Source organism: Protopterus annectens, chromosome 3.part1 (genome assembly GCF_019279795.1).
Source record: "Protopterus annectens isolate FY-2018-M chromosome 3.part1, PAN1.0, whole genome shotgun sequence".
In the NCBI taxonomy this organism is placed as follows: domain Eukaryota; kingdom Metazoa; phylum Chordata; order Ceratodontiformes; family Protopteridae; genus Protopterus; species Protopterus annectens.
In genome coordinates this window covers 1689769697-1689788170 of record NC_056732.1, presented here as the reverse complement: position 1 = coordinate 1689788170, position 18474 = coordinate 1689769697, and positions in this window count along the sequence as shown.

Here is an 18474-nt window from a genome sequence, read left to right as displayed (position 1 = left end):
AGAGATTTTTGCCTTCTGATTGTAGGAAATATGGCATATCAAATAACTATGGGAAAAAACAAGAACCGCCACACAGAATGCCACAAAGCCGTATTTTAATCAAGTTTAAGCACTTTCATTCTAAAACATGTAGAACTTCTTCAGAAACAGTTGTGAAGCTGGTTTACTCCATTTAAAAATGCCTCAATGGCACCAAACTGAGTTCTTAAAGAGAATTCTTAAAGAGGCATACTACAAAAGAAAACATGCATAAATACAGATAGCTAAAATACATTCAAATAGCAGCCTTTCAACAAAATTGTAAATTTTTAGCTATTTGAATATATGTTTAGCTATTTGAATTTATGCATGCTTTTTGTCTTATTTGTGGTTATGTCTCTTTACAACTGTTTCTGAAGAAGTTCTACATGTTTTAGAACAAAAGTGTTTAAACTTGAATAAAATCCTGCTTTGTGGCATTCTGTGCTGCATTTTTTGTTTAATCCTTTGACAATGTATGAGGATTCACACACATCATTTTAAGTCTAGAACAGAGAATGATTGAAACAGTGATGATCATGAGAAAGTGTGATCATTCACAGTAAGACGCTGGTCGGTTCGATTCTCAGCTAGAGCGTCTTCTGCGTGGAGACATGCGTGAATGGGCGTACCTTCGTTGAAGGTTGTGCATCAGGGCTGGTAACTCGGCACGTAAAAATCAACTACCAATCATTAGCAGACCGGAGTTCCGCTGTGGCGACCCCTAACTGGGAAAAGCCGAAAGACACAACAAAGAGTACAGAAATGTACCTTTCCAGTCCATAGGATTTTCACCAGCAGAAAAGAATTAATGGTCAGAAGGATAAGGTAAAAACTACCCACAACATTTCCATTGCTAGTTCCAGACAATTTACAGCAAGCATTAAGAATGTTACAGAGCAATAGCCACAAAAACTTAGCTGATAAATCAGCTGGGAGCTGTTGGGATAATAAGATTTTAATTTACAAAAAACTCCTGTTTTTAGAGGATGAAAGCACTAATTTTTTTGTAAATTAAAATCTTACTATCTTGAGAGCTCCTGACTCATTTTTCAGCTAAGTTTTTGTGGTTATTAGTTTAGTTCCATGGTTGCTATACTTATTTTATTGTTACAGAGCACCCAACTGAATCAGAAAATGTCAACAACTTATCTGTTTTGAAGGACTGAGAGTGGGGGAAGCTGGCCCAGGGTCATAATTTAGGTCAAAAGGTACAAGTGCAAGCAACTCTGCTGATCACAAACAACCAAGATCTTGCATACTGCATTGTGATACATGACATTTTACTATCAGAATTCTACACAACTACTGAAACTGCAGAACATAGCTACATACACGTCTAAACTGGCCACCATCTGAATCTAATCAGGGCTGACCGGAGATTGTAGTGCAGTGTCTTCTGAATGCATTGACTTCAACTAATCAGCGCCTACTAGAGAATGCAGCAAAGTCACTTCTGAATGCCTATACAATAAACTGCACTTGGCAATTAAGCTCACTCTATCAATCTGTGAGAAAGGATGTAAGAAACTAGAAACTGTCTTTCAAAAGGAAAATGCACACGTGAACTAGATGTATTAACTGTGCACTTAATTAAAAATGTGTAAACAAATTGTTTAAAAACATATTGTGCTTTATTTGTCTTTTCAGTAAATGTATAATATTTAAAAAAAATGTGTAAACTGGAATATAATTGCAGTTGGTACTGTGCAAAATTACTTCACAAATGTTTTACATAGTTTTACAGTTGCCTTATTTGGATTTTATCATCCTGAATCTTAACTTCCCTTGGATATTTAACTGGAAAAACAGTAATGACATTTTTCTAAATTCAAAAGCCACAGAAAACCCATTTGGGTACTTGTAAATAGAGTCTCTGACTGTTTATTCACAAAGCAACTATCACAAGTGTGCCTTCTGGATACCCTTAAAGGCAGAGCTCAACTATTACCTGTAAGGACTCTGAGCATTTCATTATTGACATAAAGTCAGATATAACAAGGAACAGTATACCTTTAGCCAAAAGCAGCCAGTGTGTAGTTTAGATGATCGACAATATTTTCTAACCATAGTCTGTTTTTAGTATGTTTTATTTTCAACTTCTTGTGTAAGTTTATTTTATTGTTTGCATATTTACCTGTAAATAAATGCTTTAACTTAGAATTTCTTAAGTTTTCCTAACATCTCCCAGCCATATACATAGTTTTGTGACACTGCTCACCAACCCACCTCTATTATTCTAATTGTTATGATAGCCATATATAATTGACTCTGAAACTGCTTAAAACCCCATCCCTTAACTACAACATTAATATTTTCTGCTCTACCAAGTTCCTTCCTTCACTTCCATTTTTTTGAATTTCTAGTCACACTGTTCATAAAATCTATTATATATTTGACAAACCCACTAATACACCACTCCAAATGCTCAGTGGTCAACCTCTACTAAATGCATAAATATTGTTCATACTGTAACAATTTCCTTTATTTCATAGGAATGTAATTTAATTGGTAAGCATATTTGTAATTGCTAATGTGTATTATTTAATATCTATTACTGAACATTACTGAATATATGTTTAAAAAGTTTGCAGTATATTGGACCTTTTCTCCCCTGGCTTCCACTGAAAAGGGATGTTGACTAAACCCAATCAGGCAAACACAGTTAACAAAAGCAAAATACAATAAATAAAATTAAACATATGTCTAGCTATAATCTGATTTGTTTCTGTTTCAAATGCTTGTGGTTGATATGTTATTTGTTTATTTCTAAAAGTTTATGCCTTTTACTGATGTATCCATTAGTTTAGTGTGCAGCCTTTTGGAGAGTGACTGCTTAAAGCTAATTGTTGACATTTAAGAATTTAAAGGCTGGCTTATTTTAAGGGTAAACAGTAAATCATTAAGTGATAGCAGGCTGCAACATATATGAAATTTTTGGAAGGAGGTAGCTGGTAGTGGAGTGTCACCATTTATCCTCATTTTGAAAATATTGTGTGAGTATATGAGTGCAAAATAAGTCTGGTCCACCTTCAATTACTGTTGGTAAGGTTGCATTAAAAGGTAATGTACTTGATCTGAAGTGTATAAAATCCTAGGGAGCCAGTGATTATATCTCTGATCTGTAGCTAGATAGTATGGTGTTTATCTAGGTCTTGCAGGGCTTGGCTATTACCCATGACAGCAATATACACTCTTCAGGCCAGTTGCCATTTGCATTCTAACAGACTCCAGTGGTGGTAGTTGTGAAGCTAGGTGAAGGCTGCCAGCCTAGCCAGATAGAATTTTGTAGATAATTCTGTCATTTGTAAATATTAATGTAAGCCACAGGCTTGTTTTCTTAAATCTGAAATGACTGTATTGGATGTTGAACTGGAAAAAATGTAACAACAGTGCACTCTGCTGTAAGAAAGCTGAAAAGTCAAGCACTGTAAAATTCTTTGATCTAAAACTCGGAGCTGAGATGCCTAGAAGGAGGCATTCTGCTTATTGTTTTCAGGCCAGAGTTAATGGATAGAATTTACATGTGTGATTTCTTTTATTGCTCTGGCTTCCTGACCAGCTGCAAGATCAAAAGGGCTATTTACCTATGAGTTTCTGTTAGCCTGGGAACCAGAAAGAAATGATGTGATCTGAAATGAGTCAATGGTACTGTGTTACCAATTTAAGGACAGAGTGACTCAGAGCATTTTAGCACTTGTCTTGAGAACATCCAACTCACCAGCACTCTGCTTGTGTTCTATATGTAAGTTTATTTTAGAACTGTGTTTCCTCTTAGATATAGCTAGGAAATAGGAAGATTAGATTACTCTTTTTTCTGTATTGATGTCAGAACATTTCTACTGTATTATATTAAGTATTTCTCTGTGATTTCTGAACTCTTGACTAGCACCATGTAGTAAGAAGTATTGGCTTGTGTTTTTATTATTTATTATTAAATATTTTTAAACCTTCCAACTGTGGCTGCTTTGGGCTGCTTTGTGTAGAGATAACTTAAGCTCTAAGAGTATGTTGCATGCATTTAGTGATATTGTACAAAGCCACTCCAATAGCCCTGTTCTATCACACTTACCATTTGGATAATAATATTGCACAGTATAATTGGACACCCTTTCATAAGGGCCTTTTAGTAGCTGATAAATATTAGTGGGTGGTGGCAAGTGGTACTACCGTATAGTCTGGGTAAAAGGGGCACAGCTGGAGAACCTGTGCCAGCCTTTCCCAGGAGTGTCTGTGTGGTTGTATATAACTCTTATCATAAAGTGTGTGTGTGTCAGCTACTTGAGCAGGGACACGAAGCACTGGTTGGACAGAGAGGGTGCTGAAGATTTTAGCTTGCCCACTAGGCTGAGATCTGGACCCTATAGCTGTGCCAGTAGAGAGTCCTATTGGGGACCTAGAGAGAAAGGGAGAAACCAGCCCCAGACTGACTGTGATCTCTGTGTGCTCTTAAGGGAAATTGTACTTTACTGTGTGTGTATTTATTATCCTTTCCCTGTACGGATGCCCCTCACTGGTGTTAGTGGTGAGGATTGAGGCTCCTTAATTGCTGGGTTAGTGCACGGGCATCACAGTAGTCAAGCCCCATGCTACTGATTCTAGTTCACATTCAAATAATGATGGCAGGGATGTGGGACTTAATGCCTTTTATTTCCATTCATCACACAATCCACACATTCAATAAGGACTTGGATAACTCCATTGGAACCTTAAAGCTTTCAGATGACCAACATTTTGGAGGGGTTGACATAATGTTTAAGGTGTTTACCTTACATACACAAGGTGCAGAGTTTGATTCTCACATGAGATATAACTTCTAGGCCTAAAATGCACACATGGGCAGTTAGTCTAGTACTAACCTATGAACCTATGTGGGAAGGCAGTGATGGTCCTAAATGCTTAGGTAGTTTGTGGTATTGAAGGCAGGATGGTACTTCTGTTGGAAAATTCCAGAATTCAGGGGTAGTCGGTACTGATCTGTAAATTAAGTCCAACTAACTGAGGACAATTGGGGCAACCTGGGATTAACATGGCTAGGCTTATAAAGGCTCTAGGGCCTAGTAACCTCCTATGAACCTAATAGGACTTGAATTGTTCATGAAATGTATGCATCTGTATATGCAGCAGAGCACTTCTAAAGTGGAGCTGTGACATAAAGAAAGATATAGCATTTAAAAATACATGCAAAGACCAGTGTATAACACTGTCTTTTTGACTGAAAAAGAACAGTATTAGCAACATAGCAGTATTGTGTGCTGTCAAGCCCTCTTTTGAGATGACTGATGGTGGGGGTCGCATCTAGCATTGTGATATCCCTTTACAGCTATGGAGAAATAGCCTACAGTATTATAAAGTAATTCCGGAAAGCAACATTTAAATTTACATGATTTTTTTTCTGAATGGAGCTGTGACATTCTACTGCTTTGCATTGTATCACATTGTATACGATAGAACACATATTGTTAACAACATAGTGTTATTTAACAATAAAGCATTATCCTGGGGAAATAAGAGGCATTCTGAAATTCCCAGTCTACTCCACATATCTATAAAGCGTATAATATGCAAATAATATATGTGTAATGGATCTGCAATTTGCACTAAGCAAGGCACTTTCATAGATACTGCCCTCACACATACCATTATGTACTGATATGTTACTGTGCCTGGTCTCCATTCAGAGATGTTCTTCTTAATCTACTGAATATTTTCTTGGCTATGCATTGTGCATCTTGTACATTTCTACCTGCTGTGATCAGTTTAGCATAGCACACCAAACTGTGTCTGTCATTAATACCTCCCACATACATTTTACCATGTGACCTCCTCCAGTGCCATTGTCTGTACAGGCTGTGTTGTGCTTCCCTCGTCCTTTGCTACTGTGAAACAGTGAATGTTCCTGTAATATCATCACCTCACATAATGTCCTTCCTGATAGACCAGTAATGACACACAGAACATGATTCAACCTTTACTCCCTCCATGTCCTCACACCAGTTGTGTAAATTTCATGTATTCCCCTACTAGCATTCTGTGGACATTTCCATGGTTGCTGATATTCCACCACCTATGCACTGTTTCCCAGTATCGTGCCCCCCCCTAAGGCATTGAATCCTAAAATGCTACCTAATACAAGGCAGAGAGTGATTTGTTAAATGAATGCATAACACTGAAAAGTAAAGTACAAGGTGTTGCAGGAAAAATATGACTATAAAGGTAATATCAGTCCTTTTTAAGCTAGGACCTTCAGCTCAGTAAGTGATGCTGCTATGATGATGGCACAGAAATGAACAATTTAGTTAGCACACGGTTTGGCTCAAAATATGCATTTCTTTCATCAGTTGTTCATATCTGTGTGCCTAGTGATAAAGAAAGCATGTGGTATTGTTTTCACAGCAGTTCTTATATGACCTTGATATTATGTACCTTAGTTGGTTTATCAGTGCTGTATCATTCTGTTGCTGATGTACCTGCTAATACATGTTCTGGAAACTTGTTCCTTAATAAATATTTAGCAACTAGTGGTTCGCACTTTTCAAGTATTCCCATAGGGCAGTATGCTAGAACTGACATCGGCGTTTTTCTAGGGTTACCTTTATTAGCCAGAATGGCACGCGCTCGAGTAATCTCATGCTTGACATGCTTCTGAGAAATGTCGGAATGCCGAATTCCAGTATACCCAACATAAACACCGAACATTGAAACTCCCTACCCCTCTGGAGCTAGGAACAAGCATTAACATGGGTCTAGAAAGGGGTGAGATTGGTAAATCGGGAATGTCGGTGTTCGGCATTCCTGTCATTCAGGATGTAGGATGTTGCGTAGGTGGACTTGAGCGCATGCTATTCTGGCTAATGAAGATAAACTGTTTTTCTGTCATAGTAATATAGCTGATCATCCAAACAGATTAATACCTCATTGTCCCAACATTCGAAGAACATGTCAGTTTATGTGATACTGACCATGCCAGTAAATGCATGAACATGTATAACAACTGATTTATTTTAAGTATTTACCATAAGTTATATAAATCTGAAGTTATATTTGGATTTTGACAGATATCATACATGTTTCTGCTGTGCAGTAACATATTCAACCAGGAAGAAATTAAAAATATTCAAATTTCTGACTGCAGTGATAAAATACTGATTTTCTCTCTCATTCTTTTGAGGCACTGCTTGTTCATCTCTGCCTTCCCTTTTTATAGGTTCATAGGTAAGTACTAGGGTAGCTGGCCTTGTAGGCCATTTTAAGTCTAGCCAATTTCTCTTTTTGTGCACAAAATAACCTATCCTGTCTGGTTATAGATTGGCCTTACTCATCCTGTGGTCAATAGTTTTATATTACCCCTAATAGGAATAACTAGGATCATACCATAGATAATTTGAGGGGACCCATGTATGGGATAAAGTATATAGGAGATGCACAGGGGGGGCAGTCCTGGTGTAAATTTTCTGCTTCTCATCCATAGATCTAAGTTGCACTTGAAAATGGTCAGGAATTAACTTTGCTTTATGTGGATGGGGAGTCTGTTCCATAGCAGCTGTATCTTCTGTGAACTATATATGTCCTTCCAAACCATTCTGTTGATGTTGCAGAAGAGGTTTAGATTCCTAGACCAAGCATTTCTGATGCCATTTAACTTGCTAATATGTGATAAATCCATCAGTAATGGGTTGGAGGATACTTTGTATACTAGACACAGGTCACCTCTCAGCTGTCTGTAGGATAACAAGTACAGTGGCAAGGCTTTGAGATTGTCCAATTAAAGCATGTTCTTTAAGCCTTGTATCATCTTAGTAAGGTATCTCTGTGGGTGTTTCAGTTGTTCCATTTGTCTAGATAAATATGTATGTCAAAAGGGGCATTATATTCAATGACTGGCTTAATGAGGGCTAAGTAAAGGGGACAATGACATCTCTACATGTAGACACAATCCCTTTGTTTATAAGCTGTTCAATATAAAAGGACTATCTTACAACAGACACATGTTGGTCAAAAGTTAGGTCACTGTCCACGTGAATTCCCAAATCCTGAACAACTGGGTCAACTCTTAGGGACATCTTGTCAATGTGGTATTTCTCTGAAGTAGATGATCTCTCAAAGGATTCAATAATGCATTTTTTGTAGTTAGTTTCAGACCATGATTTTGACACCAGTTATTTATTTGGGACAAACCTAGCTAAGTTATTTGGGGATTCAATGATTGCTCCTAGCTTGCAGTTATCTGCAAACATAGTCATCCAGAGCCCTTTGGTATTTATCTCTTAGTTCAGAAAATTAGATGTCTAACAGGAGAGGTCCCAGTACAGAACTCTAGGGGACTCCACTGGTGACTGGTCTCTTTGTAGAGGTAGCTTTCCCTAATTTGATTATCTGTGTCCTATCTGTGACATAGGGGTCACCATATTCATGGTGACAATTCATGTTGACAATTATTTTGATTAGTTAGATGACAAACTATAACAAGCATGTAGTTAGACAAATGATGTAATTGAAGCAGCCTGCTGCTTCCCCACCAGCCACCCCAGAGGAATTAAGAATTGAATGCATTCAGTCAAAATACTATTCATTAAAAATGGGCGCATTTATTCAGTGATGAAACTTAACTGTAAGTAAACTGTATACACACGTGGTATTATCAGAAACATGGTCAAATAATGACACTTTCCAGTGCTTTCATTTATACTATTATTTCAGATTTACATGAAAGAAGTTAGAAAAAATAATACTGTTTGACAGAGGCTTTTGAAATATTGCTCGTATAAGTACATTTTTATGATCATTGGCCCAAATCACAAAATAGTCAATGACAAAGGCTGAAAATAAGGGACATCCCTGAAATGACTGGTTGTACCTTACATAAACTGCATGCTGTCTTCTTTAGTGGTTTCCCGACATATGCTTAAGGTGAAATTTCTCAAGCATCAGTAGTCAGCAGAAAAAAAAAAGAAAAAAATGAACGGCATAAAACCAAAATTTTTTTTTCATAGGAAATTATTGCCTGTGCTATTTCTAAGTGTGTGCTGGCAATGGTTCACTTTTTAGGGAGATTTCTCCCTTGTTCATGTTGGTACAACTGTAGAGTTGGTATATATAAGTTCAGGGGAAGTCTTGTTACCTAGTTTGGGGGAGTCTTGCTTTCTACATCAGGGGTGCAGGAGGCTTGCCCCCCAGCAAAAAAATTGAGTTTTTTGCTGTTTTTATTTTCAGACATTTATTTTCATTCTTTTGAAATCTCAGCTTTCATGAAGTTGGCATTTTGTAGAAGAACCTTCTCTGTTAACTGCAATGGTAAAAATCTGGTAGTGACTAATGACTGAAAAAGTATAGTTGTATAGGCTGCACTTCACATAATGTTATGTGTTCAAAGTTTTCACTGCTGTAGTGGCCTTTGGCTAGATGGCTTGTATCCTGCCCAGGATACAACAACTGGCCAGTCTTCAAAAGCTCTGTCTTCCTCCCACACTTCTGTCTGGTAATTGCTGACTGGATGGCCCCCAGAAGGGAAATGAGCAGTCAGAGTATAACCAACATCAGGATTTTCTTGCTCAAACAAAAATAGAAACCTTACTCATCCAGAAACCCCCCCCAAAACATAAACATATACCTTTTTATCCTATCAACTAAGTATATACAGTAGAAGGGGGGTGGAGGGTGGGTGTGGCTACTGCAGCACTGAATAATTAAAACATCTACTGTTATACTAACTGCAACTTACATAACTGTACTAGGTTCATCATTCTCACTGCTGCAGTAACATTTAGCAAATTGGGTTGACTACCAAAGCTCATCCAACCTGGGAGGAGGAAGGATAAGGATTCAGGAGCCCATGGAGAATGGTCCTAGCAAAGCCAGTCCTGGTCCTGGAAAAGGAGTCCAGTATGTAATGCTTTGTAAAAGTATGCGCAGAATATCATGGTGCTGCCTCAAGGAAGCTTCTAGAGTCTACCTCTCTCCAGTATGCCATTGAAGATGCCAAGGTTCTAGCAAAATATGTTGTAATCCTGCCTGGAAATGTCTTACCATGGTAGGAATAATAAGAAAAGATGGAGTAAGGAACAAACAACTGGAATTGTCTGAAATGACACAGTTTTTTTTTTATTTTCCAGTCCAATACCAGGAATTCCACGGCTGTAAAGCTTTCCTAAAGGACTTAGTAGAGACAAGATAATACCTGAGTTGCAATAGAAAGAATTCTTCCTGCCAATCACATTGTACAATAAATGAAGGAGATTGATTGCTAGATTCAAGGTACACTCTGAATGTAGTAAGGGCATGTAAGAGGGACTGTTTTCTACACATAGCCCTATATGCATGGGAAAGTAAAATTATTAACCCACCAAGTATAGCTGAAACCCAGATACTGTCTTGCAGATGTTAGATAAATAAACCAGTTAATCTACCAAAAAGATGAATCAAAAGCATCCCAAACAGATGGTTCAAACACAAACAGAAATAACTTTCAGAACAAAAAATAATGATCCCAATTAAGTGTCATCTGAGTAACAGGTTCCCTTATATAACAACAGAAAAACAACTCTTTGTAGAACAGCTTGACCAAAGTCTGAAATGAAGAGGAGGATCCATGGACAGAAATGCTGGAATGGCTGATAAATACCCCCTGACAAAGGAGTAACCAGGCCACAGGATAGTAACTCAAACAATTGTTTTAGAACCAGAAGCAATAATCCCAGCTAGGACCCTGGTTATAGGTGAGATGCTAACAAGAATATTTTCTCCACTGGTTAACATAAGACTTTCTAGAAGCAAGAATTTTTGCCAGCTTTAGTATTTGCAGCAAGTCCTCATAAAAACGTGCCTAAAAGGTATTAGAACTGAACCATCCAGACAGTCAGGTAAAGTTGTTTGAGATTAGGATGCATCAAATTCCCTCTGCCTTGTGTGCATAAATACAATCTGTGATGAAGCTGGTGGTAATTGCTCTGACCAATTCCATAAGAAGGGAGACCCCATGTTGCTTGGGCCAGAAGGGAGTCACCACAATACTTTTTGGAGAGACCTTCGGAATATTTGGAATAACCCTGAATATTTGGCAGAAAGGGTAGAAATGCATATGGAATAGCTGAATTTGAATGATTGTTTCTCTAAACTTCTGCTGTCTCCTCGTAGCTCAACCTGCTCCATTCACCTACCCTATCCCCATTCCCACCCACCCAACTCTCATTTCATTTATATTCTTCTAACCACTCCCCCTCCATATTCAGCCAATCATCATCCCCATTCTCCACTCCTCCTCTTCTTTCCAACTCTCTTTCATCACTTCCTTTATTTACTGCATAGTATCACAAATGTTTCCCATTATTTATCAAACATTACTTCTTTTCCCTTTCACCTTCTCTTTGTAAGTCTAACAAATACCACAGCTCTAAACCCAGATCTTCTACCCACTGAAATAAAATTTTTAATCTGCTACACATGTACCCCACTTAATACTTCCTCAGACATTAGCCCTAGCCTCTATCACACTAATCCTACTCTCTGTGCTAAAATACACTTGCTTTCTTCTGACTGCATCTTACATTATATACCTAACTCCCTTCACTATATAATCTCTAAACGTTTTTACCTCTTTCAACATTCTTCTCATATCCTTTCCATTCTTATCTCCTCAGGTGACATTCACCCCAACCCAGGGCACTCTAACTCTTATAACCCCACAAACTCTACTTTCTCTAAATGTTCTAAATATCTTCACATAACTACCCTTAATTTCCAAAGTATCTGTAATAAAACATCTGAACTGCATGCCTGACTCTCTCAAAGCAAAACTGACATCCTAGCTGCTACAGAAACTTGGCTAAAATCTCTATTCAAGACTCTGAGCTTCTCACTCTTAACTTTAGTATTATTAAGGCAGGTAGGCAACAGAAATAAAGGAGAAGGTGTGGTTATCATACCCCAACACCCTCAATATTTCCCCTTATAAAGACCCCATCTTTCAGTTCAAAAATGCTGAAATAGTGATCTCCTTTCTTGAAATTAACCACCAATAAAGCTTTGTATCATTGTCCTATGCATTCCACCTGGAAATAACACTCTAACTGTAGAAGATTTTCTATCTTGGCTGTCCCAAACTATAAAAAATGAAACAATCATCCTTGGGGGACATGAATATTGATTGGTCCTCTATCTCTTCCAATCCGTCATCCACCACCATAAACCTATATCACTTCACCCAACTTATCACTACTACTACTAAGTACAACAGCAAAACCAATGAAGGATCCATCCTAGATGGGATTCTAGTCTCAGACCCTTCCAAATTTATAATTTCTGGCACTATGTCAAACTCTATTAGTGACCATCTCCCTGCTTATACAATCTGAGCCTGCTCACCCATTCCAAAAAAAAAACATAATACAAAGCTTGTCCAAAATCTTTCTAAATTTAACCCCATCACATTTAACATCCTGAAAAGTATTAAATGGAGTATCCTTAAAACTATCCCTTTGGATGACCCCTTTCTCCACTTTAATAATACTTTTCAAAAAATATCGGATAGCCTAGCTCCTTCAACAACCAAAAGAACTGAAACTAGTAATTCCCCCAGGTAGCAAAAGTTACTAAAGAAATGTTGAGAAATATGGATAAAGCTTGGAAAGTTTGGCTTAAATCTAAGGTTATCTCAGCTTAAATCTAAGGATACCTCTAGTCTGATTCCTTATAAACAGCTCAGTAACCTAGCTAAAAAAACTTATCTCTAAAGACAAAATGCACTACTGCTGGAACCAGCAAACTAATAGAAAAAGTAACCCCAAAATTGTTTGGTCTTCTACAAATAATCTCCTGAACCCTGGTACCAAACCCATTCCCTGCCCACACCCCAAGTCTCCAGAACAAATAGCTAACATTTTTAACTCTTATTTTATTGACACCATTGCCAATAATACCTCTATTTTCTCCCTTCCTCTCCCAAACAACACTTCTTCTTCCCTTTCTTATACTCTACCTCAGAACTTACAAAACACTTCATATACTACTCACTATCCTTCTCCAGCTACTAAAACTCCCTTGCCAAACAGCACTCAACTGTCTTCTCAATCACTTTTCAATCTCTCTCCTATTCCTACCTCTCAAATCAAAAACCTTCATCTAAAATTAAAGCCCTGTTCCAACTTTGCTGACAGAATTTCTGCCAAATTTCTCAAACTCGCTGCAGACTCAGTGGCCTATCCCATAAGCATTTTGATAAACAGTTCCATCCAAGAATTTTACGTCCCTGGCCTCTGGAAAAACCTACAATATTACCACTTCATAAAGGTGGCCCTTCAGCCGACATCTCTAATTTCCGACCCATTCCCATGCTCTCCCCCATTTCTAAAAGTCTAGAAAAATGTGTTGAACAACAACTCTTAGACTACCTTCTAAAATACAATATTGTCTCCCCTACTCAGCACGGGCTCCATTCAGGGCATAGCACATCCACTGCATTAATTTCCTTCTTAGATATAGTTAACAAAGACTGAGACTCAGGAAACATTATATCAGCCCTTTTCTTGGACATTTCAAAAGCATTCAATACTATCTCTCTCACTGTATCCTCCTCTCCCAACTCTCCAGTATTGGCCTATATCCCCAGTCACTCAACTGGTTCAAAAGCTACCTCTCTAAAAGAGAGCACGCTGTTAAATGGCAGAACTCCATCTCCCCTTACATTCACAACCCCACAGGTGTTCCCCAAGGTTCAGTCTTAGGCCCTCTTCTATTAAACATTTTTATCAACAATCTCCACCAAGCTATCCAGCAGGGTTCCCTAGCCCAGTATGCAGATGACTCCACTAGTCTGTTAACAACTCAAACATACTAAGAAAATCACCCAAGTGGCATTTTGTCCTGTAGAAACCTGGATTCACAAAAATCACTTCTCCCTAAATCCAAAAATAAACAAACTTATTTTTACTCCCAAGAGAAATATACCTATTAACAAAGCTGACTTCAAAATATTCTGTCTTAACTCCACCAAAATTGAGTTAGTAACTCACACTAAGCTATTAGGCTTAATTATTGTTGAAAACCTCACATTCATTCTCCATATTCAAAACAATATCTGCAACACCAACAAAAAATGGTGCCACTCTACAGGCATAATAAGTTCCTCTCTCTCCTACTAAACAAGCATTAGCACTAACTTACCTCCGGCCTTCACTAACCTTTATTAATTGACCTACAGTGTTCTTTGAAAGGTAAATAAGAAACATGCTATAACAAAATTGCCAAATTTGCCACAAATAGCCACAATTCTACTCATCACTGTATTGCCCTAAAACAATTCCAGTGGCTCGAACTCCTCCACTACCTACTGCTTCTCTAGCTCACAACCACTCATAAACTGATATATAAGCCCCATGATTCTCCTGCACTCAGCTCCCTATTTACTCTTTGCAAGCCAGCTTGGCCTCTACGTTCTGAACACCAATGCCTTCTCCAAATGCACAAACCCAAGCTACCTGCAGGTCAGTTATTATACTCTTGGACTATTAACAAAACTTGTAATAATCTTCCAGCATCTATCCACTTACAACCAAGCCCTTCTAACTTCAAAAGTGCACTGCACAATCATTTCCTCTCCAAGTGGATATGTAACTGTTCAGTTCCTACCTCAGACATTACTTAAACCTAATCCACTAATTAAATCCGGTATCTGTCCTTCCAGCTCTTCCTCATAATTTTCTTTTTCATTTTAAATTCCTAACGAACTTCATACCCTTCCCTACTGATATCACTTACCTCCTCTCTCCTCTTTGCCACCTTTCCATCCCAATTCCCACATTCCTTCTTCTTTATTAATCTTACCCTCTCCTTTTATTGTCCTTTACCTTTTACTTTCCCCCCTTACCCTCCCTTTCTTTTGTTTCTCCTTTACCTATTACCCTTCTTCCTTCCCTACCCCCATGTCATTAGTAACTCATACCGATATTCCTTTCTCATTAACTTACATTCACATTCTTCTATTACCTGGTCTAAATAATGCCTCTTATTTTATACTTTTCTTCTTCAGCATATAACTGTTTAATTCTTAAGTCAATGTATTCAGTTTACTATTTATAAGTTTTATTGAGCTTCTTTTCTATTATATATCTAACCTTCCCTTTAATACCTTGTTTATTCAGTCAAATATTCTGTGTAATCTTATAAACTTATTTGTAATTCTATGTATCTTATAAACTTTTTGTATTTCTGTGTATTTTTTGTTACATTGGAACTTTTCTCCATGGCTCTCCACTGAAAATGGGATAGTCTATCCCAGTTCTCCCTGGGCCTCCACTGAAAATGGGCTAGTCTAACCCAGTTCTCCCTGGGCCTCCACTGAAAATGGGCTAGTCTAGCCCAGTTCTCCCTGGGCCTCCATTGAAAATGGGCTAGTCTAGCCCAGTGGACTTTCCCGGTAAATAAATGCCAATAAATAAATAAACCATTCCTGACCATGGGAATAAAAATGCATCTGTTTTCCAGACCTGCCTGCAAGGAGTCCTGGTGTAGAATTTACTTAGTTGTTTGTTTTGAAAGGAGACAAACAGATCTATTTCAGATGTTTCCCATAACTGGATCCATTCCTAGAAGACCCCCCTCATTCAGTTTCCATTTGAGAGGGTCTGTCCTGCCTTGCTCTGCTTGTCTACCACTACATTTTGCTGTGACAGTATGTAATATGCTTGGAGGGTTATATAGTCTATAATCCTGTAGAGCTAACTCCCAAGCCATCATAGTCACTTTGCACAGGGGGGTAAGATCTGTTGCCTCCCTGTTTATGTACCATATCAATGTTGTATTGGCTGTAATCACTTGAAGTGGCCCCTGGAACACAAACCATGAAGAGATTCTATAGGATACACCACAGCTAACATCTCTTTGATGGATATGTGCCTTGGATTGTCTGAACTGTCCCATAGGCCTCTCATGTTTACTCCTACAGACACTCCTCCAAAAGCAAAAATGGAGACATCTTATTGCCTCCATCAATGCAACTTTTTCTTGTTAAAGCTCTAAAGTAGAATCTGAAAATCCCAGTGGATAAGAATGTTGGGTCCACATTTTTTTAAGCATTGAAATTTTCCTCATGTATAACTATAATAATAAGACTCATAGAAGCCATGAATCGTAGAATCTTTAAATATTCTCTGGCTTAAGTCTCAGATTGGAGATGATAAGAAAAATTTTCAGATACAAATTATCATTTCCTGTGTTTGGAATGTTTTTGCAGAGATGTATCTAAAAGGCAGTCTAAAAGCACAATCCTGTGTGAATTATGGAGTCAAGGAGGCTTTCTGAACATTTATCTGGAAATCAAAATTGGTAAGGAATGAAGAAGCCCATGTTAAGAACTCCTGACAAAAGACTTTGCAGACAACTCAAAGGGTAATGCAGAGGACTGAAAATGTGACTCAGACAGACTTTGTTAAACTTTCCAAAGCCTGTAGCTATGGGAATGTTATACTGAGCATCTCTAAGGTCTAATGTTACCATAAAATTCAAAAGAGGAATGACTGATAACAGACTCTGAACAGTCAACATTCTGAATTTTGGTACTTTCACAGTTCATAGGTTCATAGGTAGGTATTAGGCTACTGGCCCTGGGGCCTATACAGGCCCAGCCAAAAAGGTACCCTGGCTTTTGCCACCCAAGAAAATTATTTTCCTGTGCCACTGTCGAGCAGAGCCACAGAGGTGATCCCCAGAGTGAATTTCCTATTTCCCATCCAATCATCAAGATTTTTCTTGAAGAGTGCTAATGAGGAGCTTTGTTTGATATATATATATAGGTAGTTTATTCCAGAGTATGGGAAGTCTCTGGGACAGGAATCTATCCCTCCGGCATGTTCTGTTTATTGTGGTGACAAGGTTTAGGTCCTTAGAGCATGTAGCTTGGAGGGATTGGGATTTCTTTAAGTGGTGCATGTCCAACAGCTCTGGGTTTGACATAGCTTTGTATGTTAGGCAGAAATCACCTCTGAGTAGATGATATGCGACAGAGTAAAGCTGGAGTTTTTTGAGACAGTCTGCATAGGGCATCAGTTTGAGGCCAGTAATCCTCTTTGTGAGGTATTTCTGTGGCCTTTCCAGTTGTTGTAGATGTCTTGTGAGGTAAATACCAAAAGGGGCGTTGTACTCTATAATGGGTCTAATGAGTGATGAGTAGAGGGGAACAATGACCTCTTTTTTCCTGGATGAGAAACCTTTTGTGATGAGGTGTGCCATGTAGAAGGATTTCCTGACTACTGTGGCGATGTGATTATCAAAGGAGAGACTACTATCCACCTGTGTCCCAAGGTCTCTTATCACACTTTTAGTGTTAAGTAGACTACCGCCTATGTGGTAGTTCATGGGTACAGAGTTTTTACCAAAAGGGATGACAATGCACTTTTTGGCATTGAGCATGAGGCCATGGCTTTGACACCAGGCATCTGTCTAAGTGAGGCCCTTTTGTAGGATGTCCACATCATTAGGAGATTTGATTATGGCTCCTAGTTTGCAGTCATCTGCGAACTTTGTTAGCCAAAGACCTTCTGTGTTAGCCTATACCAAACAGGAGAGGACCTAGGACTGAACCCTGTAGTACTCCACTTGTCACTGGTCTGAAGTTGGATGTAGAGTCTGCTACTTTCACAGTGTGGGTTCAGTCAGTGAGCCAGTTGGCAACCCATCTTGTGACATGGGAATTTATACCTAGTTTAGTATGCTAGTAAAGTGTGACTGCACGTCTAGAGCAACCATTAAACTGCCATCACTAATCTGTTTGCAGTTAGTAAATGTATATAAATCAGTTATAAATTGTTTGGTGTCTTTGAGAATATATGTATTTCTACTCAAAACTGTTTTAAGATGATTTTCAACAAAGATACTCAGTGGCTCAGTACACCACCCTCTGCCGGCCACAATTAGTCTCATAGGGGACAGAGGTATTAATGATAAAGTTTCTATAAAGCCAGTTTTACAGGCTAGGGGACTGCCCAGATGACTACAGTTTTTATTACTTTTTAAATTGTTCATATTTATGTGCAATATGTTTATGTTTCTAAATGTTTACTGCCTAGATGACCATTTTAAACTGATTATAGATATGCTTTTGTATATGTCGTTAAACAAGGATTGCATTTATTAATTCATGTAATTGAACAAATGATTTTATTGGTTCGTTTTAGTTTAAAAGTAAGGCCTTGCATTTCTTGTGTGTCTGATGAAGCAGCTTGATGTGCTGCGAAAGCACTTACCATGAAACGGAATTCTTTTTTATCTGCTGCCTGTTGTGGTTTGGTTCATCCTCTTTTGTTTTTGGTTTATTCTTGTTTAGTTGGTTGAACCCATTATCTACACCACATTTTTGTTCTTTTGTATGACAATGTACATATGTATGGGATAATGAATATTACGTTGTAAACCTATGCACCTTGCTGTTTAATGGTTGCACGACTGTGTTTGTGCAATTTGTACACA